We start from the raw sequence: 25,079 nt of genomic DNA, 5'->3' as shown, positions 1-25,079 counted from the left end.
CACATCACATGTGACCTTAGATTCGCAATTTTGTAGGGATCAACATTCAAGGTGAGCTGCCCAAATACTATGGACAGGACAATAAAACACAACTAGAGATAGATATTTGGAGGATGATTTAAGTAAACGATGGGTTCTTCTTCAAAGTGCCAAGGTGGCATCAGACCTCTGTAAGCTCTATGTTGCATGACAGCACTAAGTGTGAACTGTGATTCCTGAAGCTCTCCCGAGAATCCTGGGCCCAGGCCACAGAACCAATGTGGATACATGGATCCGTTTGTGTGAAGCTGCTACGGGTTGCCCAGCCTGGAAAAGGAGAGGGTAACCACTGTCTTTGTATCCAAGTCAGGCCTTGGTGTTTTGAATCAGAGTGGAATTAGGTCCTTTAAACACCTGGCATTTCCCTGTATCAACCTAATGTGTAGGCCTTTGTTTCCTCAGTGATTCTGCAGTGAGGCTCTTGGCGCCCTAAATGATACCATGAGGAAATTTGGCAGGTGGTGGGAACCAACTTAAAAATGAACATCTCACCCTATGCACAAAGTAAATTCCCTCTGGGTTGAGATCTTTGAGATAATTGCTGGATGGATTGCCCTTTGCCAACACATCATTTGTAGGCCAGCACTGTTGGACACCATAGAATCCTTCTTTCTCCCTAAGAAAGGCTCTGTCCCTTGGGTCTCCTGTGGCATGGGAAAGGGAGAGTCCCAAATGGCCCTGGAGACTTGTGTTGTCCTCCTGTACCTATTGACAATAGCCTTGTAAGCATCAAAGTATGAGCTCCCAACATTCTAAAAATGTCATCCTCTTCTCTCCATGAGAAGTAGGTCAAAATCATGAGAAAACAATTTTCGGGGATCGAAAAAAATTCCTTAGAACTTTAAAAACCAGGGGGTCTACATGGGAGAACATAGCCCAAATCGAGCTTCGTTTGGTTCCATTGCATACCATTTTGTCCTCCCTCAATTCAGAAAGGACAGACTGGCTCAGAATTGAAAGCCAAAACATGAACGGGCAGGTCACCTGGAGGTGGAGGCCTTACCATGTTCATACCACTTACCTGATTATCTGTGGTTCTCTGCCCTCCAAGGTGGCATGTGAGATGACTGCAAAACAGCAGAAAAGACAGGGTCATGAGCAAGGGGCGTGCCTTGCAGAAATGCCCAAGGTTCGAAAGTGGGACAAGGTGCTTGTTGGCATGCAGTGTTTGCCAAACAATGTGCACCCTAGATGTCCACATTTCCTGCCATGGGAAACAGGGCAAGGGCATCTGAGGACCTCAGGGAAGTCACCCAAGAGCCCTGCCAAGGAGTCAACGGACCTCTTGTAACCCTGTCGCCCTGGTTGGGCCTCAGCGTAATCCTATTGAGCATGAATTTTATGTCATCACCTCTCTTCATGACGTTGGGTTGTCATCATTGACCCAGGCCTAGACAGAACACCTAACCTAATCCAACCACTTACCTTCCTTTCCAAAACTGCCTCAGAGTTAGGAGTGATCTCGTGGAACTGGAGAGGGATGCAGGGACGAAACGTCTGAGAGGCAAGCAAGGGCACCCTTTCTTGAAACTTGGAAGAATGACTTCCTAAAGAGGAAAGGGAAAGAAGTCAAGGCGCTTGTTGTCCCTTCTTGACATAAATGTCAGAAATATGAGACACTTTTCTGGAGCTCTACTGGTGCAATTTCATTGTGCAGGAACTGTCCTGTGCTTGCCTCTTCTATTACTACCAGGCCCAGCACACACAAGTCGTCCTGGCTAGCATAGGGAAACATCCATGGAAGCACAAAGGAGCCCTGGCAATCCAACTGATTTACTGCCTCCTCTCGAAGCAAAAGCCACATCACATGTGACCTTAGATTCGCAATTTTGTAGGGATCAACATTCAAGGTGAGCTGCCCAAATACTATGGACAGGACAATAAAACACAACTAGAGATAGATATTTGGAGGATGATTTAAGTAAACGATGGGTTCTTCTTCAAAGTGCCAAGGTGGCATCAGACCTCTGTAAGCTCTATGTTACATGACAGCACTAAGTGTGAACTGTGATTCCTGAAGCTCTCCCGAGAATCCTGGGCCCAGGCCACAGAACCAATGTGGATACATGGATCCGTTTGTGTGAAGCTGCTACGGGTTGCCCAGCCTGGAAAAGGAGAGGGTAACCACTGTCTTTGTATCCAAGTCAGGCCTTGGTGTTTTGAATCAGAGTGGAATTAGGTCCTTTAAACACCTGGCATTTCCCTGTATCAACCTAATGTGTAAGCCTTTGTTTCCTCAGTGATTCTGCAGTGAGGCTCTTGGCGCCCTAAATGATACCATGAAGAAATTTGGCAGGTGGTGGGAACCAACTTAAAAATGAACATCTCACCCTATGCACAAAGTAAATTCCCTCTGGGTTGAGATCTTTGAGATAATTGCTGGATGGATTGCCCTTTGCCAACACATCATTTGTAGGCCAGCACTGTGGGACACCATAGAATCCTTCTTTCTCCCTAAGAAAGGCTCTGTCCCTTGGGTCTCCTGTGGCATGGGAAAGGGAGAGTCCCAAATGGCCCTGGAGACTTGTGTTGTCCTCCTGTACCTATTGACAATAGCCTTGTAAGCATCAAAGTATGAGCTCCCAACATTCTAAAAATGTCATCCTCTTCTCTCCATGAGAAGTAGGTCAAAATCATGAGAAAACAATTTTCGGGGATCGAAAAAAATTCCTTAGAACTTTAAAAACCAGGGGGTCTACATGGGAGAACATAGCCCAAATCGAGCTTCGTTTGGTTCCATTGCATACCATTTTGTCCTCCCTCAATTCAGAAAGGACAGACTGGCTCAGAATTGAAAGCCAAAACATGAACGGGCAGGTCACCTGGAGGTGGAGGCCTTACCATGTTCATACCACTTACCTGATTATCTGAGGTTCTCTGCCCTCCAAGGTGGCATGTGAGATGACTGCAAAACAGCAGAAAAGACAGGGTCATGAGCAAGGGGCGTGCCTTGCAGAAATGCCCAAGGTTCGAAAGTGGGACAAGGTGCTTGTTGGCATGCAGTGTTTGCCAAACAATGTGCACCCTAGATGTCCACATTTCCTGCCATGGGAAACAGGGCAAGGGCATCTGAGGACCTCAGGGAAGTCACCCAAGAGCCCTCCCAAGGAGTCAACGGACCTCTTGTAACCCTGTCTCCCTGGTTGGGCCTCAGCGTAATCCTATTGAGCATGAATTTTATGTCATCACCTCTCTTCATGACTTTGGGTTGTCATCATTGACCCAGGCCTAGACAGAACACCTAACCTAATCCAACCACTTACCTTCCTTTCCAAAACTGCCTCAGAGTTAGGAGTGATCTCGTGGAACTGGAGAGGGATGCAGGGACGAAACGTCTGAGAGGCAAGCAAGGGCACCCTTTCTTGAAACTTGGAAGAATGACTTCCTAAAGAGGAAAGGGAAAGAAGTCAAGGCGCTTGTTGTCCCTTCTTGACATAAATGTCAGAAATATGAGACACTTTTCTGGAGCTCTACTGGTGTAATTTCATTGTGCAGGAACTGTCCTGTGCTTGCCTCTTCTATTACTACCAGGCCCAGCACACACAAGTCGTCCTGGCTAGCATAGGGAAACATCCATGGAAGCACAAAGGAGCCCTGGCAATCCAACTGATTTACTGCTTCCTCTCGAAGCAAAAGCCACATCACATGTGACCTTAGATTCGCAATTTTGTAGGGATCAACATTCAAGGTGAGCTGCCCAAATACTATGGACAGGACAATAAAACACAACTAGAGATAGATATTTGGAGGATGATTTAAGTAAACGATGGGTTCTTCTTCAAAGTGCCAAGGTGGCATCAGACCTCTGTAAGCTCTATGTTGCATGACAGCACTAAGTGTGAACTGTGATTCCTGAAGCTCTCCCGAGAATCCTGGGCCCAGGCCACAGAACCAATGTGGATACATGGATCCGTTTGTGTGAAGCTGCTACGGGTTGCCCAGCCTGGAAAAGGAGAGGGTAACCACTGTCTTTGTATCCAAGTCAGGCCTTGGTGTTTTGAATCAGAGTGGAATTAGGTCCTTTAAACACCTGGCATTTCCCTGTATCAACCTAATGTGTAGGCCTTTGTTTCCTCAGTGATTCTGCAGTGAGGCTCTTGGCGCCCTAAATGATACCATGAGGAAATTTGGCAGGTGGTGGGAACCAACTTAAAAATGAACATCTCACCCTATGCACAAAGTAAATTCCCTCTGGGTTGAGATCTTTGAGATAATTGCTGGATGGATTGCCCTTTGCCAACACATCATTTGTAGGCCAGCACTGTTGGACACCATAGAATCCTTCTTTCTCCCTAAGAAAGGCTCTGTCCCTTGGGTCTCCTGTGGCATGGGAAAGGGAGAGTCCCAAATGGCCCTGGAGACTTGTGTTGTCCTCCTGTACCTATTGACAATAGCCTTGTAAGCATCAAAGTATGAGCTCCCAACATTCTAAAAATGTCATCCTCTTCTCTCCATGAGAAGTAGGTCAAAATCATGAGAAAACAATTTTCGGGGATCGAAAAAAATTCCTTAGAACTTTAAAAACCAGGGGGTCTACATGGGAGAACATAGCCCAAATCGAGCTTCGTTTGGTTCCATTGCATACCATTTTGTCCTCCCTCAATTCAGAAAGGACAGACTGGCTCAGAATTGAAAGCCAAAACATGAACGGGCAGGTCACCTGGAGGTGGAGGCCTTACCATGTTCATACCACTTACCTGATTATCTGTGGTTCTCTGCCCTCCAAGGTGGCATGTGAGATGACTGCAAAACAGCAGAAAAGACAGGGTCATGAGCAAGGGGCGTGCCTTGCAGAAATGCCCAAGGTTCGAAAGTGGGACAAGGTGCTTGTTGGCATGCAGTGTTTGCCAAACAATGTGCACCCTAGATGTCCACATTTCCTGCCATGGGAAACAGGGCAAGGGCATCTGAGGACCTCAGGGAAGTCACCCAAGAGCCCTCCCAAGGAGTCAACGGACCTCTTGTAACCCTGTCTCCCTGGTTGGGCCTCAGCGTAATCCTATTGAGCATGAATTTTATGTCATCACCTCTCTTCATGACTTTGGGTTGTCATCATTGACCCAGGCCTAGACAGAACACCTAACCTAATCCAACCACTTACCTTCCTTTCCAAAACTGCCTCAGAGTTAGGAGTGATCTCGTGGAACTGGAGAGGGATGCAGGGACGAAACGTCTGAGAGGCAAGCAAGGGCACCCTTTCTTGAAACTTGGAAGAATGACTTCCTAAAGAGGAAAGGGAAAGAAGTCAAGGTGCTTGTTGTCCCTTCTTGACATAAATGTCAGAAATATGAGACACTTTTCTGGAGCTCTACTGGTGCAATTTCATTGTGCAGGAACTGTCCTGTGCTTGCCTCTTCTATTACTACCAGGCCCAGCACACACAAGTCGTCCTGGCTAGCATAGGGAAACATCCATGGAAGCACAAAGGAGCCCTGGCAATCCAACTGATTTACTGCTTCCTCTCGAAGCAAAAGCCACATCACATGTGACCTTAGATTCGCAATTTTGTAGGGATCAACATTCAAGGTGAGCTGCCCAAATACTATGGACAGGACAATAAAACACAACTAGAGATAGATATTTGGAGGATGATTAAAGTAAACGATGGGTTCTTCTTCAAAGTGCCAAGGTGGCATCAGACCTCTGTAAGCTCTATGTTGCATGACAGCACTAAGTGTGAACTGTGATTCCTGAAGCTCTCCCGAGAATCCTGGGCCCAGGCCACAGAACCAATGTGGATACATGGATCCGTTTGTGTGAAGCTGCTACGGGTTGCCCAGCCTGGAAAAGGAGAGGGTAACCACTGTCTTTGTATCCAAGTCAGGCCTTGGTGTTTTGAATCAGAGTGGAATTAGGTCCTTTAAACACCTGGCATTTCCCTGTATCAACCTAATGTGTAGGCCTTTGTTTCCTCAGTGATTCTGCAGTGAGGCTCTTGGCGCCCTAAATGATACCATGAAGAAATTTGGCAGGTGGTGGGAACCAACTTAAAAATGAACATCTCACCCTATGCACAAAGTAAATTCCCTCTGGGTTGAGATCTTTGAGATAATTGCTGGATGGATTGCCCTTTGCCAACACATCATTTGTAGGCCAGCACTGTTGGACACCATAGAATCCTTCTTTCTCCCTAAGAAAGGCTCTGTCCCTTGGGTCTCCTGTGGCATGGGAAAGGGAGAGTCCCAAATGGCCCTGGAGACTTGTGTTGTCCTCCTGTACCTATTGACAATAGCCTTGTAAGCATCAAAGTATGAGCTCCCAACATTCTAAAAATGTCATCCTCTTCTCTCCATGAGAAGTAGGTCAAAATCATGAGAAAACAATTTTCGGGGATCGAAAAAAATTCCTTAGAACTTTAAAAACCAGGGGGTCTACATGGGAGAACATAGCCCAAATCGAGCTTCGTTTGGTTCCATTGCATACCATTTTGTCCTCCCTCAATTCAGAAAGGACAGACTGGCTCAGAATTGAAAGCCAAAACATGAACGGGCAGGTCACCTGGAGGTGGAGGCCTTACCATGTTCATACCACTTACCTGATTATCTGTGGTTCTCTGCCCTCCAAGGTGGCATGTGAGATGACTGCAAAACAGCAGAAAAGACAGGGTCATGAGCAAGGGGCGTGCCTTGCAGAAATGCCCAAGGTTCGAAAGTGGGACAAGGTGCTTGTTGGCATGCAGTGTTTGCCAAACAATGTGCACCCTAGATGTCCACATTTCCTGCCATGGGAAACAGGGCAAGGGCATCTGAGGACCTCAGGGAAGTCACCCAAGAGCCCTCCCAAGGAGTCAACGGACCTCTTGTAACCCTGTCGCCCTGGTTGGGCCTCAGCGTAATCCTATTGAGCATGAATTTTATGTCATCACCTCTCTTCATGACTTTGGGTTGTCATCATTGACCCAGGCCTAGACAGAACACCTAACCTAATCCAACCACTTACCTTCCTTTCCAAAACTGCCTCAGAGTTAGGAGTGATCTCGTGGAACTGGAGAGGGATGCAGGGACGAAACGTCTGAGAGGCAAGCAAGGGCACCCTTTCTTGAAACTTGGAAGAATGACTTCCTAAAGAGGAAAGGGAAAGAAGTCAAGGCGCTTGTTGTCCCTTCTTGACATAAATGTCAGAAATATGAGACACTTTTCTGGAGCTCTACTGGTGCAATTTCATTGTGCAGGAACTGTCCTGTGCTTGCCTCTTCTATTACTACCAGGCCCAGCACACACAAGTCGTCCTGGCTAGCATAGGGAAACATCCATGGAAGCACAAAGGAGCCCTGGCAATCCAACTGATTTACTGCTTCCTCTCGAAGCAAAAGCCACATCACATGTGACCTTAGATTCGCAATTTTGTAGGGATCAACATTCAAGGTGAGCTGCCCAAATACTATGGACAGGACAATAAAACACAACTAGAGATAGATATTTGGAGGATGATTTAAGTAAACGATGGGTTCTTCTTCAAAGTGCCAAGGTGGCATCAGACCTCTGTAAGCTCTATGTTGCATGACAGCACTAAGTGTGAACTGTGATTCCTGAAGCTCTCCCGAGAATCCTGGGCCCAGGCCACAGAACCAATGTGGATACATGGATCCGTTTGTGTGAAGCTGCTACGGGTTGCCCAGCCTGGAAAAGGAGAGGGTAACCACTGTCTTTGTATCCAAGTCAGGCCTTGGTGTTTTGAATCAGAGTGGAATTAGGTCCTTTAAACACCTGGCATTTCCCTGTATCAACCTAATGTGTAGGCCTTTGTTTCCTCAGTGATTCTGCAGTGAGGCTCTTGGTGCCCTAAATGATACCATGAAGAAATTTGGCAGGTGGTGGGAACCAACTTAAAAATGAACATCTCACCCTATGCACAAAGTAAATTCCCTCTGGGTTGAGATCTTTGAGATAATTGCTGGATGGATTGCCCTTTGCCAACACATCATTTGTAGGCCAGCACTGTTGGACACCATAGAATCCTTCTTTCTCCCTAAGAAAGGCTCTGTCCCTTGGGTCTCCTGTGGCATGGGAAAGGGAGAGTCCCAAATGGCCCTGGAGACTTGTGTTGTCCTCCTGTACCTATTGACAATAGCCTTGTAAGCATCAAAGTATGAGCTCCCAACATTCTAAAAATGTCATCCTCTTCTCTCCATGAGAAGTAGGTCAAAATCATGAGAAAACAATTTTCGGGGATCGAAAAAAATTCCTTAGAACTTTAAAAACCAGGGGGTCTACATGGGAGAACATAGCCCAAATCGAGCTTCGTTTGGTTCCATTGCATACCATTTTGTCCTCCCTCAATTCAGAAAGGACAGACTGGCTCAGAATTGAAAGCCACAACATGAACGGGCAGGTCACCTGGAGGTGGAGGCCTTACCATGTTCATACCACTTACCTGATAATCTGTGGTTCTCTGCCCTCCAAGGTGGCATGTGAGATGACTGCAAAACAGCAGAAAAGACAGGGTCATGAGCAAGGGGCGTGCCTTGCAGAAATGCCCAAGGTTCGAAAGTGGGACAAGGTGCTTGTTGGCATGCAGTGTTTGCCAAACAATGTGCACCCTAGATGTCCACATTTCCTGCCATGGGAAACAGGGCAAGGGCATCTGAGGACCTCAGGGAAGTCACCCAAGAGCCCTCCCAAGGAGTCAACGGACCTCTTGTAACCCTGTCGCCCTGGTTGGGCCTCAGCGTAATCCTATTGAGCATGAATTTTATGTCATCACCTCTCTTCATGACGTTGGGTTGTCATCATTGACCCAGGCCTAGACAGAACACCTAACCTAATCCAACCACTTACCTTCCTTTCCAAAACTGCCTCAGAGTTAGGAGTGATCTCGTGGAACTGGAGAGGGATGCAGGGACGAAACGTCTGAGAGGCAAGCAAGGGCACCCTTTCTTGAAACTTGGAAGAATGACTTCCTAAAGAGGAAAGGGAAAGAAGTCAAGGCGCTTGTTGTCCCTTCTTGACATAAATGTCAGAAATATGAGACACTTTTCTGGAGCTCTACTGGTGCAATTTCATTGTGCAGGAACTGTCCTGTGCTTGCCTCTTCTATTACTACCAGGCCCAGCACACACAAGTCGTCCTGGCTAGCATAGGGAAACATCCATGGAAGCACAAAGGAGCCCTGGCAATCCAACTGATTTACTGCTTCCTCTCGAAGCAAAAGCCACATCACATGTGACCTTAGATTCGCAATTTTGTAGGGATCAACATTCAAGGTGAGCTGCCCAAATACTATGGACAGGACAATAAAACACAACTAGAGATAGATATTTGGAGGATGATTAAAGTAAACGATGGGTTCTTCTTCAAAGTGCCAAGGTGGCATCAGACCTCTGTAAGCTCTATGTTGCATGACAGCACTAAGTGTGAACTGTGATTCCTGAAGCTCTCCCGAGAATCCTGGGCCCAGGCCACAGAACCAATGTGGATACATGGATCCGTTTGTGTGAAGCTGCTACGGGTTGCCCAGCCTGGAAAAGGAGAGGGTAACCACTGTCTTTGTATCCAAGTCAGGCCTTGGTGTTTTGAATCAGAGTGGAATTAGGTCCTTTAAACACCTGGCATTTCCCTGTATCAACCTAATGTGTAGGCCTTTGTTTCCTCAGTGATTCTGCAGTGAGGCTCTTGGCGCCCTAAATGATACCATGAAGAAATTTGGCAGGTGGTGGGAACCAACTTAAAAATGAACATCTCACCCTATGCACAAAGTAAATTCCCTCTGGGTTGAGATCTTTGAGATAATTGCTGGATGGATTGCCCTTTGCCAACACATCATTTGTAGGCCAGCACTGTTGGACACCATAGAATCCTTCTTTCTCCCTAAGAAAGGCTCTGTCCCTTGGGTCTCCTGTGGCATGGGAAAGGGAGAGTCCCAAATGGCCCTGGAGACTTGTGTTGTCCTCCTGTACCTATTGACAATAGCCTTGTAAGCATCAAAGTATGAGCTCCCAACATTCTAAAAATGTCATCCTCTTCTCTCCATGAGAAGTAGGTCAAAATCATGAGAAAACAATTTTCGGGGATCGAAAAAAATTCCTTAGAACTTTAAAAACCAGGGGGTCTACATGGGAGAACATAGCCCAAATCGAGCTTCGTTTGGTTCCATTGCATACCATTTTGTCCTCCCTCAATTCAGAAAGGACAGACTGGCTCAGAATTGAAAGCCAAAACATGAACGGGCAGGTCACCTGGAGGTGGAGGCCTTACCATGTTCATACCACTTACCTGATTATCTGTGGTTCTCTGCCCTCCAAGGTGGCATGTGAGATGACTGCAAAACAGCAGAAAAGACAGGGTCATGAGCAAGGGGCGTGCCTTGCAGAAATGCCCAAGGTTCGAAAGTGGGACAAGGTGCTTGTTGGCATGCAGTGTTTGCCAAACAATGTGCACCCTAGATGTCCACATTTCCTGCCATGGGAAACAGGGCAAGGGCATCTGAGGACCTCAGGGAAGTCACCCAAGAGCCCTCCCAAGGAGTCAACGGACCTCTTGTAACCCTGTCGCCCTGGTTGGGCCTCAGCGTAATCCTATTGAGCATGAATTTTATGTCATCACCTCTCTTCATGACGTTGGGTTGTCATCATTGACCCAGGCCTAGACAGAACACCTAACCTAATCCAACCACTTACCTTCCTTTCCAAAACTGCCTCAGAGTTAGGAGTGATCTCGTGGAACTGGAGAGGGATGCAGGGACGAAACGTCTGAGAGGCAAGCAAGGGCACCCTTTCTTGAAACTTGGAAGAATGACTTCCTAAAGAGGAAAGGGAAAGAAGTCAAGGCGCTTGTTGTCCCTTCTTGACATAAATGTCAGAAATATGAGACACTTTTCTGGAGCTCTACTGGTGCAATTTCATTGTGCAGGAACTGTCCTGTGCTTGCCTCTTCTATTACTACCAGGCCCAGCACACACAAGTCGTCCTGGCTAGCATAGGGAAACATCCAAGGAAGCACAAAGGAGCCCTGGCAATCCAACTGATTTACTGCTTCCTCTCGAAGCAAAAGCCACATCACATGTGACCTTAGATTCGCAATTTTGTAGGGATCAACATTCAAGGTGAGCTGCCCAAATACTATGGACAGGACAATAAAACACAACTAGAGATAGATATTTGGAGGATGATAAAGTAAACGATGGGTTCTTCTTCAAAGTGCCAAGGTGGCATCAGACCTCTGTAAGCTCTATGTTGCATGACAGCACTAAGTGTGAACTGTGATTCCTGAAGCTCTCCCGAGAATCCTGGGCCCAGGCCACAGAACCAATGTGGATACATGGATCCGTTTGTGTGAAGCTGCTACGGGTTGCCCAGCCTGGAAAAGGAGAGGGTAACCACTGTCTTTGTATCCAAGTCAGGCCTTGGTGTTTTGAATCAGAGTGGAATTAGGTCCTTTAAACACCTGGCATTTCCCTGTATCAACCTAATGTGTAGGCCTTTGTTTCCTCAGTGATTCTGCAGTGAGGCTCTTGGCACCCTAAATGATACCATGAAGAAATTTGGCAGGTGGTGGGAACCAACTTAAAAATGAACATCTCACCCTATGCACAAAGTAAATTCCCTCTGGGTTGAGATCTTTGAGATAATTGCTGGATGGATTGCCCTTTGCCAACACATCATTTGTAGGCCAGCACTGTTGGACACCATAGAATCCTTCTTTCTCCCTAAGAAAGGCTCTGTCCCTTGGGTCTCCTGTGGCATGGGAAAGGGAGAGTCCCAAATGGCCCTGGAGACTTGTGTTGTCCTCCTGAACCTATTGACAATAGCCTTGTAAGCATCAAAGTATGAGCTCCCAACATTCTAAAAATGTCATCCTCTTCTCTCCATGAGAAGTAGGTCAAAATCATGAGAAAACAATTTTCGGGGATCGAAAAAAATTCCTTAGAACTTTAAAAACCAGGGGGTCTAAATGGGAGAACATAGCCCAAATCGAGCTTCGTTTGGTTCCATTGCATACCATTTTGTCCTCCCTCAATTCAGAAAGGACAGACTGGCTCAGAATTGAAAGCCAAAACATGAACGGGCAGGTCACCTGGAGGTGGAGGCCTTACCATGTTCATACCACTTACCTGATTATCTGTGGTTCTCTGCCCTCCAAGGTGGCATGTGAGATGACTGCAAAACAGCAGAAAAGACAGGGTCATGAGCAAGGGGCGTGCCTTGCAGAAATGCCCATGGTTCGAAAGTGGGACAAGGTGCTTGTTGGCATGCAGTGTTTGCCAAACAATGTGCACCCTAGATGTCCACATTTCCTGCCATGGGAAACAGGGCAAGGGCATCTGAGGACCTCAGGGAAGTCACCCAAGAGCCCTCCCAAGGAGTCAACGGACCTCTTGTAACCCTGTCGCCCTGGTTGGGCCTCAGCGTAATCCTATTGAGCATGAATTTTATGTCATCACCTCTCTTCATGACTTTGGGTTGTCATCATTGACCCAGGCCTAGACAGAACACCTAACCTAATCCAACCACTTACCTTCCTTTCCAAAACTGCCTCAGAGTTAGGAGTGATCTCGTGGAACTGGAGAGGGATGCAGGGACGAAACGTCTGAGAGGCAAGCAAGGGCACCCTTTCTTGAAACTTGGAAGAATGACTTCCTAAAGAGGAAAGGGAAAGAAGTCAAGGCGCTTGTTGTCCCTTCTTGACATAAATGTCAGAAATATGAGACACTTTTCTGGAGCTCTACTGGTGCAATTTCATTGTGCAGGAACTGTCCTGTGCTTGCCTCTTCTATTACTACCAGGCCCAGCACACACAAGTCGTCCTGGCTAGCATAGGGAAACATCCATGGAAGCACAAAGGAGCCCTGGCAATCCAACTGATTTACTGCTTCCTCTCGAAGCAAAAGCCACATCACATGTGACCTTAGATTCGCAATTTTGTAGGGATCAACATTCAAGGTGAGCTGCCCAAATACTATGGACAGGACAATAAAACACAACTAGAGATAGATATTTGGAGGATGATAAAGTAAATGATGGGTTCTTCTTCAAAGTGCCAAGGTGGCATCAGACCTCTGTAAGCTCTATGTTGCATGACAGCACTAAGTGTGAACTGTGATTCCTGAAGCTCTCCCGAGAATCCTGGGCCCAGGCCACAGAACCAATGTGGATACATGGATCCGTTTGTGTGAAGCTGCTATGGGTTGCCCAGCCTGGAAAAGGAGAGGGTAACCACTGTCTTTGTATCCAAGTCAGGCCTTGGTGTTTTGAATCAGAGTGGAATTAGGTCCTTTAAACACCTGGCATTTCCCTGTATCAACCTAATGTGTAGGCCTTTGTTTCCTCAGTGATTCTGCAGTGAGGCTCTTGGCGCCCTAAATGATACCATGAAGAAATTTGGCAGGTGGTGGGAACCAACTTAAAAATGAACATCTCACCCTATGCACAAAGTAAATTCCCTCTGGGTTGAGATCTTTGAGATAATTGCTGGATGGATTGCCCTTTGCCAACACATCATTTGTAGGCCAGCACTGTTGGACACCATAGAATCCTTCTTTCTCCCTAAGAAAGGCTCTGTCCCTTGGGTCTCCTGTGGCATGGGAAAGGGAGAGTCCCAAATGGCCCTGGAGACTTGTGTTGTCCTCCTGTACCTATTGACAATAGCCTTGTAAGCATCAAAGTATGAGCTCCCAACATTCTAAAAATGTCATCCTCTTCTCTCCATGAGAAGTAGGTCAAAATCATGAGAAAACAATTTTCGGGGATCGAAAAAAATTCCTTAGAACTTTAAAAACCAGGGGGTCTACATGGGAGAACATAGCCCAAATCGAGCTTCGTTTGGTTCCATTGCATACCATTTTGTCATCCCTCAATTCAGAAAGGACAGACTGGCTCAGAATTGAAAGCCAAAACATGAACGGGCAGGTCACCTGGAGGTGGAGGCCTTACCATGTTCATACCACTTACCTGATTATCTGTGGTTCTCTGCCCTTCAAGGTGGCATGTGAGATGACTGCAAAACAGCAGAAAAGACAGGGTCATGAGCAAGGGGCGTGCCTTGCAGAAATGCCCAAGGTTCGAAAGTGGGACAAGGTGCTTGTTGGCATGCAGTGTTTGCCAAACAATGTGCACCCTAGATGTCCACATTTCCTGCCATGGGAAACAGGGCAAGGGCATCTGAGGACCTCAGGGAAGTCACCCAAGAGCCCTCCCAAGGAGTCAACGGACCTCTTGTAACCCTGTCGCCCTGGTTGGGCCTCAGCGTAATCCTATTGAGCATGAATTTTATGTCATCACCTCTCTTCATGACTTTGGGTTGTCATCATTGACCCAGGCCTAGACAGAACACCTAACCTAATCCAACCACTTACCTTCCTTTCCAAAACTGCCTCAGAGTTAGGAGTGATCTCGTGGAACTGGAGAGGGATGCAGGGACGAAACGTCTGAGAGGCAAGCAAGGGCACCCTTTCTTGAAACTTGGAAGAATGACTTCCTAAAGAGGAAAGGGAAAGAAGTCAAGGCGCTTGTTGTCCCTTCTTGACATAAATGTCAGAAATATGAGACACTTTTCTGGAGCTCTACTGGTGCAATTTCATTGTGCAGGAACTGTCCTGTGCTTGCCTCTTCTATTACTACCAGGCCCAGCACACACAAGTCATCCTGGCTAGCATAGGGAAACATCCATGGAAGCACAAAGGAGCCCTGGCAATCCAACTGATTTACTGCTTCCTCTCGAAGCAAAAGCCACATCACATGTGACCTTAGATTCGCAATTTTGTAGGGATCAACATTCAAGGTGAGCTGCCCAAATACTATGGACAGGACAATAAAACACAACTAGAGATAGATATTTGGAGGATGATTAAAGTAAACGATGGGTTCTTCTTCAAAGTGCCAAGGTGGCATCAGACCTCTGTAAGCTCTATGTTGCATGACAGCACTAAGTGTGAACTGTGATTCCTGAAGCTCTCCCGAGAATCCTGGGCCCAGGCCACAGAACCAATGTGGATACATGGATCCGTTTGTGTGAAGCTGCTACGGGTTGCCCAGCCTGGAAAAGGAGAGGGTAACCACTGTCTTTGTATCCAAGTCAGGCCTTGGTGTTTTGAATCAGAGTGGAATTAGGTCCTTTAAACACCTGGCATTTCCCTGTATCAACCTAATGTGTAGGCCTTTGTTTCCTCAGTGATTCTGCAGTGAGGCTCTTGGCGCCCTAAATGATACCATGAAGAAATTTGGCAGGTGGTGGGAACCAACTTAAAAATGAACATCTCACCCTATGCACAAAGTAAATTCCCTCTGGGTTGAGATCTTTGAGATAATTGCTGGATGGATTGCCCTTTGCCAACACATCATTTGTAGGCCAGCACTGTTGGACACCATAGAATCCTTCTTTCTCCCTAAGAAAGGCTCTGTCCCTTGGGTCTCCTGTGGCATGGGAAAGGGAGAGTCCCAAATGGCCCTGGAGACTTGTGTTGTCCTCCTGTACCTATTGACAATAGCCTTGTAAGCATCAAAGTATGAGCTCCCAACATTCTAAAAATGTCATCCTCTTCTCTCCATGAGAAGTAGGTCAAAATCATGAGAAAACAATTTTCGGGGATCGAAAAAAATTCCTTAGAACTTTAAAAACCAGGGGGTCTACATGGGAGAACATAGCCCAAATCGAGCTTCGTTTGGTTCCATTGCATACCATTTTGTCCTCCCTCAATTCAGAAAGGACAGACTGGCTCAAAATTGAAAGCCAAAACATGAACGGGCAGGTCACCTGGAGGTGGAGGCCTTACCATGTTCATACCACTTACCTGATTATCTGTGGTTCTCTGCCCTCCAAGGTGGCATGTGAGATGACTGCAAAACAGCAGAAAAGACAGGGTCATGAGCAAGGGGCGTGCCTTGCAGAAATGCCCAAGGTTCGAAAGTGGGACAAGGTGCTTGTTGGCATGCAGTGTTTGCCAAACAATGTGCACCCTAGATGTCCACATTTCCTGCCATGGGAAACAGGGCAAGGGCATCTGAGGACCTCAGGGAAGTCACCCAAGAGCCCTCCCAAGGAGTCAACGGACCTCTTGTAACCCTGTCGCCCTGGTTGGGCCTCAGCGTAATCCTATTGAGCATGAATTTTATGTCATCACCTCTCTTCATGACTTTGGGTTGTCATCATTGACCCAGGCCTAGACAGAACACCTAACCTAATCCAACCACTTACCTTCCTTTCCAAAACTGCCTCAGAGTTAGGAGTGATCTCGTGGAACTGGAGAGGGATGCAGGGACGAAACGTCTGAGAGGCAAGCAAGGGCACCCTTTCTTGAAACTTGGAAGAATGACTTCCTAAAGAGGAAAGGGAAAGAAGTCAAGGCGCTTGTTGTCCCTTCTTGACATAAATGTCAGAAATATGAGACACTTTTCTGGAGCTCTACTGGTGCAATTTCATTGTGCAGGAACTGTCCTGTGCTTGCCTCTTCTATTACTACCAGGCCCAGCACACACAAGTCGTCCTGGCTAGCATAGGGAAACATCCATGGAAGCACAAAGGAGCCCTGGCAATCCAACTGATTTACTGCTTCCTCTCGAAGCAAAAGCAACATCACATGTGACCTTAGATTCGCAATTTTGTAGGGATCAACATTCAAGGTGAGCTGCCCAAATACTATGGACAGGACAATAAAACACAACTAGAGATAGATATTTGGAGGATGATAAAGTAAACGATGGGTTCTTCTTCAAAGTGCCAAGGTGGCATCAGACCTCTGTAAGCTCTATGTTGCATGACAGCACTAAGTGTGAACTGTGATTCCTGAAGCTCTCCCGAGAATCCTGGGCCCAGGCCACAGAACCAATGTGGATACATGGATCCGTTTGTGTGAAGCTGCTACGGGTTGCCCAGCCTGGAAAAGGAGAGGGTAACCACTGTCTTTGTATCCAAGTCAGGCCTTGGTGTTTTGAATCAGAGTGGAATTAGGTCCTTTAAACACCTGGCATTTCCCTGTATCAACCTAATGTGTAGGCCTTTGTTTCCTCAGTGATTCTGCAGTGAGGCTCTTGGCGCCCTAAATGATACCATGAAGAAATTTGGCAGGTGGTGGGAACCAACTTAAAAATGAACATCTCACCCTATGCACAAAGTAAATTCCCTCTGGGTTGAGATCTTTGAGATAATTGCTGGATGGATTGCCCTTTGCCAACACATCATTTGTAGGCCAGCACTGTTGGACACCATAGAATCCTTCTTTCTCCCTAAGAAAGGCTCTGTCCCTTGGGTCTCCTGTGGCATGGGAAAGGGAGAGTCCCAAATGGCCCTGGAGACTTGTGTTGTCCTCCTGTACCTATTGACAATAGCCTTGTAAGCATCAAAGTATGAGCTCCCAACATTCTAAAAATGTCATCCTCTTCTCTCCATGAGAAGTAGGTCAAAATCATGAGAAAACAATTTTCGGGGATCGAAAAAAATTCCTTAGAACTTTAAAAACCAGGGGGTCTACATGGGAGAACATAGCCCAAATCGAGCTTCGTTTGGTTCCATTGCATACCATTTTGTCCTCCCTCAATTCAGAAAGGACAGACTGGCTCAGAATTGAAAGCCAAAACATGAACGGGCAGGTCACCTGGAGGTGGAGGCCTTACCATGTTCATACCACTTACCTGATTATCTGTGGTTCTCTGCCCTCCAAGGTGGCATGTGAGATGACTGCAAAACAGCAGAAAAGACAGGGTCATGAGCAAGGGGCGTGCCTTGCAGAAATGCCCAAGGTTCGAAAGTGGGACAAGGTGCTTGTTGGCATGCAGTGTTTGCCAAACAATGTGCACCCTAGATGTCCACATTTCCTGCCATGGGAAACAGGGCAAGGGCATCTGAGGACCTCAGGGAAGTCACCCAAGAGCCCTCCCAAGGAGTCAACGGACCTCTTGTAACCCTGTCGCCCTGGTTGGGCCTCAGCGTAATCCTATTGAGCATGAATTTTATGTCATCACCTCTCTTCATGACTTTGGGTTGTCATCATTGACCCAGGCCTAGACAGAACACCTAACCTAATCCAACCACTTACCTTCCTTTCCAAAACTGCCTCAGAGTTAGGAGTGATCTCGTGGAACTGGAGAGGGATGCAGGGACGAAACGTCTGAGAGGCAAGCAAGGGCACCCTTTCTTGAAACTTGGAAGAATGACTTCCTAAAGAGGAAAGGGAAAGAAGTCAAGGCGCTTGTTGTCCCTTCTTGACATAAATGTCAGAAATATGAGACACTTTTCTGGAGCTCTACTGGTGCAATTTCATTGTGCAGGAACTGTCCTGTGCTTGCCTCTTCTATTACTACCAGGCCCAGCACACACAAGTCATCCTGGCTAGCATAGGGAAACATCCATGGAAGCACAAAGGAGCCCTGGCAATCCAACTGATTTACTGCTTCCTCTCGAAGCAAAAGCCACATCACATGTGACCTTAGATTCGCAATTTTGTAGGGATCAACATTCAAGGTGAGCTGCCCAAATACTATGGACAGGACAATAAAACACAACTAGAGATAGATATTTGGAGGATGATTAAAGTAAACGATGGGTTCTTCTTCAAAGTGCCAAGGTGGCATCAGACCTCTGTAAGCTCTATGTTGCATGACAGCACTAAGTGTGAACTGTGATTCCTGAAGCTCTCCCGAGAATCCTGGGCCCAGGCCACAGAACCAATGTGGATACATGGATCCGTTTGTGTGAAGCTGCTACGGGTTGCCCAGCCTGGAAAAGGAGAGGGTAACCACTGTCTTTGTATCCAAGTCAGGCCTTGGTGTTTTGAATCAGAGTGGAATTAGGTCCTTTAAACACCTGGCATTTCCCTGTATCAACCTAATGTGTAGGCCTTTGTTTCCTCAGTGATTCTGCAGTGAGGCTCTTGGCGCCCTAAATGATACCATGAAGAAATTTGGCAGGTGGTGGGAACCAACTTAAAAATGAACATCTCACCCTATGCACAAAGTAAATTCCCTCTGGGTTGAGATCTTTGAGATAATTGCTGGATGGATTGCCCTTTGCCAACACATCATTTGTAGGCCAGCACTGTTGGACACCATAGAATCCTTCTTTCTCCCTAAGAAAGGCTCTGTCCCTTGGGTCTCCTGTGGCATGGGAAAGGGAGAGTCCCAAATGGCCCTGGAGACTTGTGTTGTCCTCCTGTACCTATTGACAATAGCCTTGTAAGCATCAAAGTATGAGCTCCCAACATTCTAAAAATGTCATCCTCTTCTCTCCATGAGAAGTAGGTCAAAATCATGAGAAAACAATTTTCGGGGATCGAAAAAAATTCCTTAGAACTTTAAAAACCAGGGGGTCTACATGGGAGAACATAGCCCAAATCGAGCTTCGTTTGGTTCCATTGCATACCATTTTGTCCTCCCTCAATTCAGAAAGGACAGACTGGCTCAGAATTGAAAGCCACAACATGAACGGGCAGGTCACCTGGAGGTGGAGGCCTTACCATGTTCATACCACTTACCTGATAATCTGTGGTTCTCTGCCCTCCAAGGTGGCATGTGAGATGACTGCAAAACAGCAGAAAAGACAGGGTCATGAGCAAGGGGCGTGCCTTGCAGAAATGCCCAAGGTTCGAAAGTGGGACAAGGTGCTTGTTGGCATGCAGTGTTTGCCAAACAATGTGCACCCTAGATGTCCACATTTCCTGCCATGGGCAACAGGGCAAGGGCATCTGAGGACCTCAGGGAAGTCACCCAAGAGCCCTCCCAAGGAGTCAACGGACCTCTTGTAACCCTGTCGCCCTGGTTGGGCCTCAGCGTAATCCTATTGAGCATGAATTTTATGTCATCACCTCTCTTCATGACGTTGGGTTGTCATCATTGACCCAGGCCTAGACAGAACACCTAACCTAATCCAACCACTTACCTTCCTTTCCAAAACTGCCTCAGAGTTAGGAGTGATCTCGTGGAACTGGAGAGGGATGCAGGGACGAAACGTCTGAGAGGCAAGCAAGGGCACCCTTTCTTGAAACTTGGAAGAATGACTTCCTAAAGAGGAAAGGGAAAGAAGTCAAGGCGCTTGTTGTCCCTTCTTGACATAAATGTCAGAAATATGAGACACTTTTCTGGAGCTCTACTGGTGCAATTTCATTGTGCAGGAACTGTCCTGTGCTTGCCTCTTCTATTACTACCAGGCCCAGCACACACAAGTCGTCCTGGCTAGCATAGGGAAACATCCATGGAAGCACAAAGGAGCCCTGGCAATCCAACTGATTTACTGCTTCCTCTCGAAGCAAAAGCCACATCACATGTGACCTTAGATTCGCAATTTTGTAGGGATCAACATTCAAGGTGAGCTGCCCAAATACTATGGACAGGACAATAAAACACAACTAGAGATAGATATTTGGAGGATGATTAAAGTAAACGATGGGTTCTTCTTCAAAGTGCCAAGGTGGCATCAGACCTCTGTAAGCTCTATGTTGCATGACAGCACTAAGTGTGAACTGTGATTCCTGAAGCTCTCCCGAGAATCCTGGGCCCAGGCCACAGAACCAATGTGGATACATGGATCCGTTTGTGTGAAGCTGCTACGGGTTGCCCAGCCTGGAAAAGGAGAGGGTAACCACTGTCTTTGTATCCAAGTCAGGCCTTGGTGTTTTGAATCAGAGTGGAATTAGGTCCTTTAAACACCTGGCATTTCCCTGTATCAACCTAATGTGTAGGCCTTTGTTTCCTCAGTGATTCTGCAGTGAGGCTCTTGGCGCCCTAAATGATACCATGAAGAAATTTGGCAGGTGGTGGGAACCAACTTAAAAATGAACATCTCACCCTATGCACAAAGTAAATTCCCTCTGGGTTGAGATCTTTGAGATAATTGCTGGATGGATTGCCCTTTGCCAACACATCATTTGTAGGCCAGCACTGTTGGACACCATAGAATCCTTCTTTCTCCCTAAGAAAGGCTCTGTCCCTTGGGTCTCCTGTGGCATGGGAAAGGGAGAGTCCCAAATGGCCCTGGAGACTTGTGTTGTCCTCCTGTACCTATTGACAATAGCCTTGTAAGCATCAAAGTATGAGCTCCCAACATTCTAAAAATGTCATCCTCTTCTCTCCATGAGAAGTAGGTCAAAATCATGAGAAAACAATTTTCGGGGATCGAAAAAAATTCCTTAGAACTTTAAAAACCAGGGGGTCTACATGGGAGAACATAGCCCAAATCGAGCTTCGTTTGGTTCCATTGCATACCATTTTGTCCTCCCTCAATTCAGAAAGGACAGACTGGCTCAGAATTGAAAGCCAAAACATGAACGGGCAGGTCACCTGGAGGTGGAGGCCTTACCATGTTCATACCACTTACCTGATTATCTGTGGTTCTCTGCCCTCCAAGGTGGCATGTGAGATGACTGCAAAACAGCAGAAAAGACAGGGTCATGAGCAAGGGGCGTGCCTTGCAGAAATGCCCAAGGTTCGAAAGTGGGACAAGGTGCTTGTTGGCATGCAGTGTTTGCCAAACAATGTGCACCCTAGATGTCCACATTTCCTGCCATGGGAAACAGGGCAAGGGCATCTGAGGACCTCAGGGAAGTCACCCAAGAGCCCTCCCAAGGACTCAACGGACCTCTTGTAACCCTGTCGCCCTGGTTGGGCCTCAGCGTAATCCTATTGAGCATGAATTTTATGTCATCACCTCTCTTCATGACTTTGGGTTGTCATCATTGACCCAGGCCTAGACAGAACACCTAACCTAATCCAACCACTTACCTTCCTTTCCAAAACTGCCTCAGAGTTAGGAGTGATCTCGTGGAACTGGAGAGGGATACAGGGACGAAACGTCTGAGAGGCAAGCAAGGGCACCCTTTCTTGAAACTTGGAAGAATGACTTCCTAAAGAGGAAAGGGAAAGAAGTCAAGGCGCTTGTTGTCCCTTCTTGACATAAATGTCAGAAATATGAGACACTTTTCTGGAGCTCTACTGGTGCAATTTCATTGTGCAGGAACTGTCCTGTGCTTGCCTCTTCTATTACTACCAGGCCCAGCACACACAAGTCGTCCTGGCTAGCATAGGGAAACATCCATGGAAGCACAAAGGAGCCCTGGCAATCCAACTGATTTACTGCTTCCTCTCGAAGCAAAAGCCACATCACATGTGACCTTAGATTCGCAATTTTGTAGGGATCAACATTCAAGGTGAGCTGCCCAAATACTATGGACAGGACAATAAAACACAACTAGAGATAGATATTTGGAGGATGATTAAAGTAAACGATGGGTTCTTCTTCAAAGTGCCAAGGTGGCATCAGACCTCTGTAAGCTCTATGTTGCATGACAGCACTAAGTGTGAACTGTGATTCCTGAAGCTCTCCCGAGAATCTTGGGCCCAAACCACAGAACCAATGTGGATACATGGATCCGTTTGTGTGAAGCTGCTACGGGTTGCCCAGCCTGGAAAAGGAGAGGGTAACCACTGTCTTTGTATCCAAGTCAGGCCTTGGTGTTTTGAATCAGAGTGGAATTAGGTCCTTTAAACACCTGGCATTTCCCTGTATCAACCTAATGTGTAGGCCTTTGTTTCCTCAGTGATTCTGCAGTGAGGCTCTTGGCGCCCTAAATGATACCATGAAGAAATTTGGCAGGTGGTGGGAACCAACTTAAAAATGAACATCTCACCCTATGCACAAAGTAAATTCCCTCTGGGTTGAGATCTTTGAGATAATTGCTGGATGGATTGCCCTTTGCCAACACATCATTTGTAGGCCAGCACTGTTGGACACCATAGAATCCTTCTTTCTCCCTAAGAAAGGCTCTGTCCCTTGGGTCTCCTGTGGCATGGGAAAGGGAGAGTCCCAAATGGCCCTGGAGACTTGTGTTGTCCTCCTGAACCTATTGACAATAGCCTTGTAAGCATCAAAGTATGAGCTCCCAACATTCTAAAAATGTCATCCTCTTCTCTCCATGAGAAGTAGGTCAAAATCATGAGAAAACAATTTTCGGGGATCGAAAAAAATTCCTTAGAACTTTAAAAACCAGGGGGTCTACATGGGAGAACATAGCCCAAATCGAGCTTCGTTTGGTTCCATTGCATACCATTTTGTCCTCCCTCAATTCAGAAAGGACAGACTGGCTCAGAATTGAAAGCCAAAACATGAACGGGCAGGTCACCTGGAGGTGGAGGCCTTACCATGTTCATACCACTTACCTGATTATCTGTGGTTCTCTGCCCTCCAAGGTGGCATGTGAGATGACTGCAAAACAGCAGAAAAGACAGGGTCATGAGCAAGGGGCGTGCCTTGCAGAAATGCCCAAGGTTCGAAAGTGGGACAAGGTGCTTGTTGGCATGCAGTGTTTGCCAAACAATGTGCACCCTAGATGTCCACATTTCCTGCCATGGGAAACAGGGCAAGGGCATCTGAGGACCTCAGGGAAGTCACCCAAGAGCCCTCCCAAGGAGTCAACGGACCTCTTGTAACCCTGTCGCCCTGGTTGGGCCTCAGCGTAATCCTATTGAGCATGAATTTTATGTCATCACCTCTCTTCATGACTTTGGGTTGTCATCATTGACCCAGGCCTAGACAGAACACCTAACCTAATCCAACCACTTACCTTCCTTTCCAAAACTGCCTCAGAGTTAGGAGTGATCTCGTGGAACTGGAGAGGGATGCAGGGACGAAACGTCTGAGAGGCAAGCAAGGGCACCCTTTCTTGAAACTTGGAAGAATGACTTCCTAAAGAGGAAAGGGAAAGAAGTCAAGGCGCTTGTTGTCCCTTCTTGACATAAATGTCAGAAATATGAGACACTTTTCTGGAGCTCTACTGGTGCAATTTCATTGTGCAGGAACTGTCCTGTGCTTGCCTCTTCTATTACTACCAGGCCCAGCACACACAAGTCGTCCTGGCTAGCATAGGGAAACATCCATGGAAGCACAAAGGAGCCCTGGCAATCCAACTGATTTACTGCTTCCTCTCGAAGCAAAAGCCACATCACATGTGACCTTAGATTCGCAATTTTGTAGGGATCAACATTCAAGGTGAGCTGCCCAAATACTATGGACAGGACAATAAAACACAACTAGAGATAGATATTTGGAGGATGATTAAAGTAAACGATGGGTTCTTCTTCAAAGTGCCAAGGTGGCATCAGACCTCTGTAAGCTCTATGTTGCATGACAGCACTAAGTGTGAACTGTGATTCCTGAAGCTCTCCCGAGAATCCTGGGCCCAGGCCACAGAACCAATGTGGATACATGGATCCGTTTGTGTGAAGCTGCTACGGGTTGCCCAGCCTGGAAAAGGAGAGGGTAACCACTGTCTTTGTATCCAAGTCAGGCCTTGGTGTTTTGAATCAGAGTGGAAGTAGGTCCTTTAAACACCTGGCATTTCCCTGTATCAACCTAATGTGTAGGCCTTTGTTTCCTCAGTGATTCTGCAGTGAGGCTCTTGGCGCCCTAAATGATACCATGAAGAAATTTGGCAGGTGGTGGGAACCAACTTAAAAATGAACATCTCACCACATGCACAAAGTAAATTCCCTCTGGGTTGAGATCTTTGAGATAATTGCTGGATGGATTGCCCTTTGCCAACACATCATTTGTAGGCCAGCACTGTTGGACACCATAGAATCCTTCTTTCTCCCTAAGAAAGGCTCTGTCCCTTGGGTCTCCTGTGGCATGGGAAAGGGAGAGTCCCAAATGGCCCTGGAGACTTGTGTTGTCCTCCTGAACCTATTGACAATAGCCTTGTAAGCATCAAAGTATGAGCTCCCAACATTCTAAAAATGTCATCCTCTTCTCTCCATGAGAAGTAGGTCAAAATCATGAGAAAACAATTTTCGGGGATCGAAAAAAATTCCTTAGAACTTTAAAAACCAGGGGGTCTACATGGGAGAACATAGCCCAAATCGAGCTTCGTTTGGTTCCATTGCATACCATTTTGTCCTCCCTCAATTCAGAAAGGACAGACTGGCTCAGAATTGAAAGCCAAAACATGAACGGGCAGGTCACCTGGAGGTGGAGGCCTTACCATGTTCATACCACTTACCTGATTATCTGTGGTTCTCTGCCCTCCAAGGTGGCATGTGAGATGACTGCAAAACAGCAGAAAAGACAGGGTCATGAGCAAGGGGCGTGCCTTGCAGAAATGCCCAAGGTTCGAAAGTGGGACAAGGT

The 25,079-nt window shown here is 46.9% G+C and overlaps 13 non-coding genes across 13 annotated transcripts; all 13 read right to left on the bottom strand.

Moving 5' to 3' along the window:
* Positions 1 to 1,346: 1,346 nt before the first annotated feature.
* Positions 1,347 to 1,425, bottom strand: LOC147003183 (small nucleolar RNA SNORD115). The gene has a single exon (XR_015048173.1). It is a non-coding gene; the product is annotated as a small nucleolar RNA SNORD115 (small nucleolar RNA).
* Positions 1,426 to 3,184: 1,759 nt separating this feature from the next.
* Positions 3,185 to 3,263, bottom strand: LOC147003182 (small nucleolar RNA SNORD115). Its single transcript, XR_015048130.1, has one exon. It is a non-coding gene; the product is annotated as a small nucleolar RNA SNORD115 (small nucleolar RNA).
* A 1,759-nt stretch (positions 3,264 to 5,022) lies between these two features.
* On the bottom strand, positions 5,023 to 5,101 carry LOC147003181 (small nucleolar RNA SNORD115). The gene has a single exon (XR_015048129.1). It is a non-coding gene; the product is annotated as a small nucleolar RNA SNORD115 (small nucleolar RNA).
* A 1,759-nt stretch (positions 5,102 to 6,860) lies between these two features.
* On the bottom strand, positions 6,861 to 6,939 carry LOC147003180 (small nucleolar RNA SNORD115). The gene has a single exon (XR_015048128.1). It is a non-coding gene; the product is annotated as a small nucleolar RNA SNORD115 (small nucleolar RNA).
* A 1,759-nt stretch (positions 6,940 to 8,698) lies between these two features.
* On the bottom strand, positions 8,699 to 8,777 carry LOC147003179 (small nucleolar RNA SNORD115). Its single transcript, XR_015048172.1, has one exon. It is a non-coding gene; the product is annotated as a small nucleolar RNA SNORD115 (small nucleolar RNA).
* A 1,759-nt stretch (positions 8,778 to 10,536) lies between these two features.
* On the bottom strand, positions 10,537 to 10,615 carry LOC147003178 (small nucleolar RNA SNORD115). The gene has a single exon (XR_015048171.1). It is a non-coding gene; the product is annotated as a small nucleolar RNA SNORD115 (small nucleolar RNA).
* A 1,758-nt stretch (positions 10,616 to 12,373) lies between these two features.
* Positions 12,374 to 12,452, bottom strand: LOC147003177 (small nucleolar RNA SNORD115). The gene has a single exon (XR_015048127.1). It is a non-coding gene; the product is annotated as a small nucleolar RNA SNORD115 (small nucleolar RNA).
* A 1,758-nt stretch (positions 12,453 to 14,210) lies between these two features.
* LOC147003176 (small nucleolar RNA SNORD115) lies at positions 14,211 to 14,289 on the bottom strand. The gene has a single exon (XR_015048126.1). It is a non-coding gene; the product is annotated as a small nucleolar RNA SNORD115 (small nucleolar RNA).
* A 1,759-nt stretch (positions 14,290 to 16,048) lies between these two features.
* On the bottom strand, positions 16,049 to 16,127 carry LOC147003175 (small nucleolar RNA SNORD115). Its single transcript, XR_015048125.1, has one exon. It is a non-coding gene; the product is annotated as a small nucleolar RNA SNORD115 (small nucleolar RNA).
* A 1,758-nt stretch (positions 16,128 to 17,885) lies between these two features.
* On the bottom strand, positions 17,886 to 17,964 carry LOC147003174 (small nucleolar RNA SNORD115). Its single transcript, XR_015048124.1, has one exon. It is a non-coding gene; the product is annotated as a small nucleolar RNA SNORD115 (small nucleolar RNA).
* A 1,759-nt stretch (positions 17,965 to 19,723) lies between these two features.
* LOC147003173 (small nucleolar RNA SNORD115) lies at positions 19,724 to 19,802 on the bottom strand. The gene has a single exon (XR_015048170.1). It is a non-coding gene; the product is annotated as a small nucleolar RNA SNORD115 (small nucleolar RNA).
* A 1,759-nt stretch (positions 19,803 to 21,561) lies between these two features.
* LOC147003172 (small nucleolar RNA SNORD115) lies at positions 21,562 to 21,640 on the bottom strand. Its single transcript, XR_015048123.1, has one exon. It is a non-coding gene; the product is annotated as a small nucleolar RNA SNORD115 (small nucleolar RNA).
* A 1,759-nt stretch (positions 21,641 to 23,399) lies between these two features.
* LOC147003171 (small nucleolar RNA SNORD115) lies at positions 23,400 to 23,478 on the bottom strand. The gene has a single exon (XR_015048122.1). It is a non-coding gene; the product is annotated as a small nucleolar RNA SNORD115 (small nucleolar RNA).
* Between the last annotated feature and the right edge of the window lie 1,601 nt (positions 23,479 to 25,079).

This window comes from Mus caroli, unplaced genomic scaffold (genome assembly GCF_978045245.1).
Source record: "Mus caroli unplaced genomic scaffold, Mus_caroli_1 scaffold_8, whole genome shotgun sequence".
NCBI lineage: Eukaryota > Metazoa > Chordata > Mammalia > Rodentia > Muridae > Mus > Mus caroli.
Note: the sequence above shows the minus strand (reverse complement) of the source record. Positions and strands in the feature narration are given on the sequence as shown.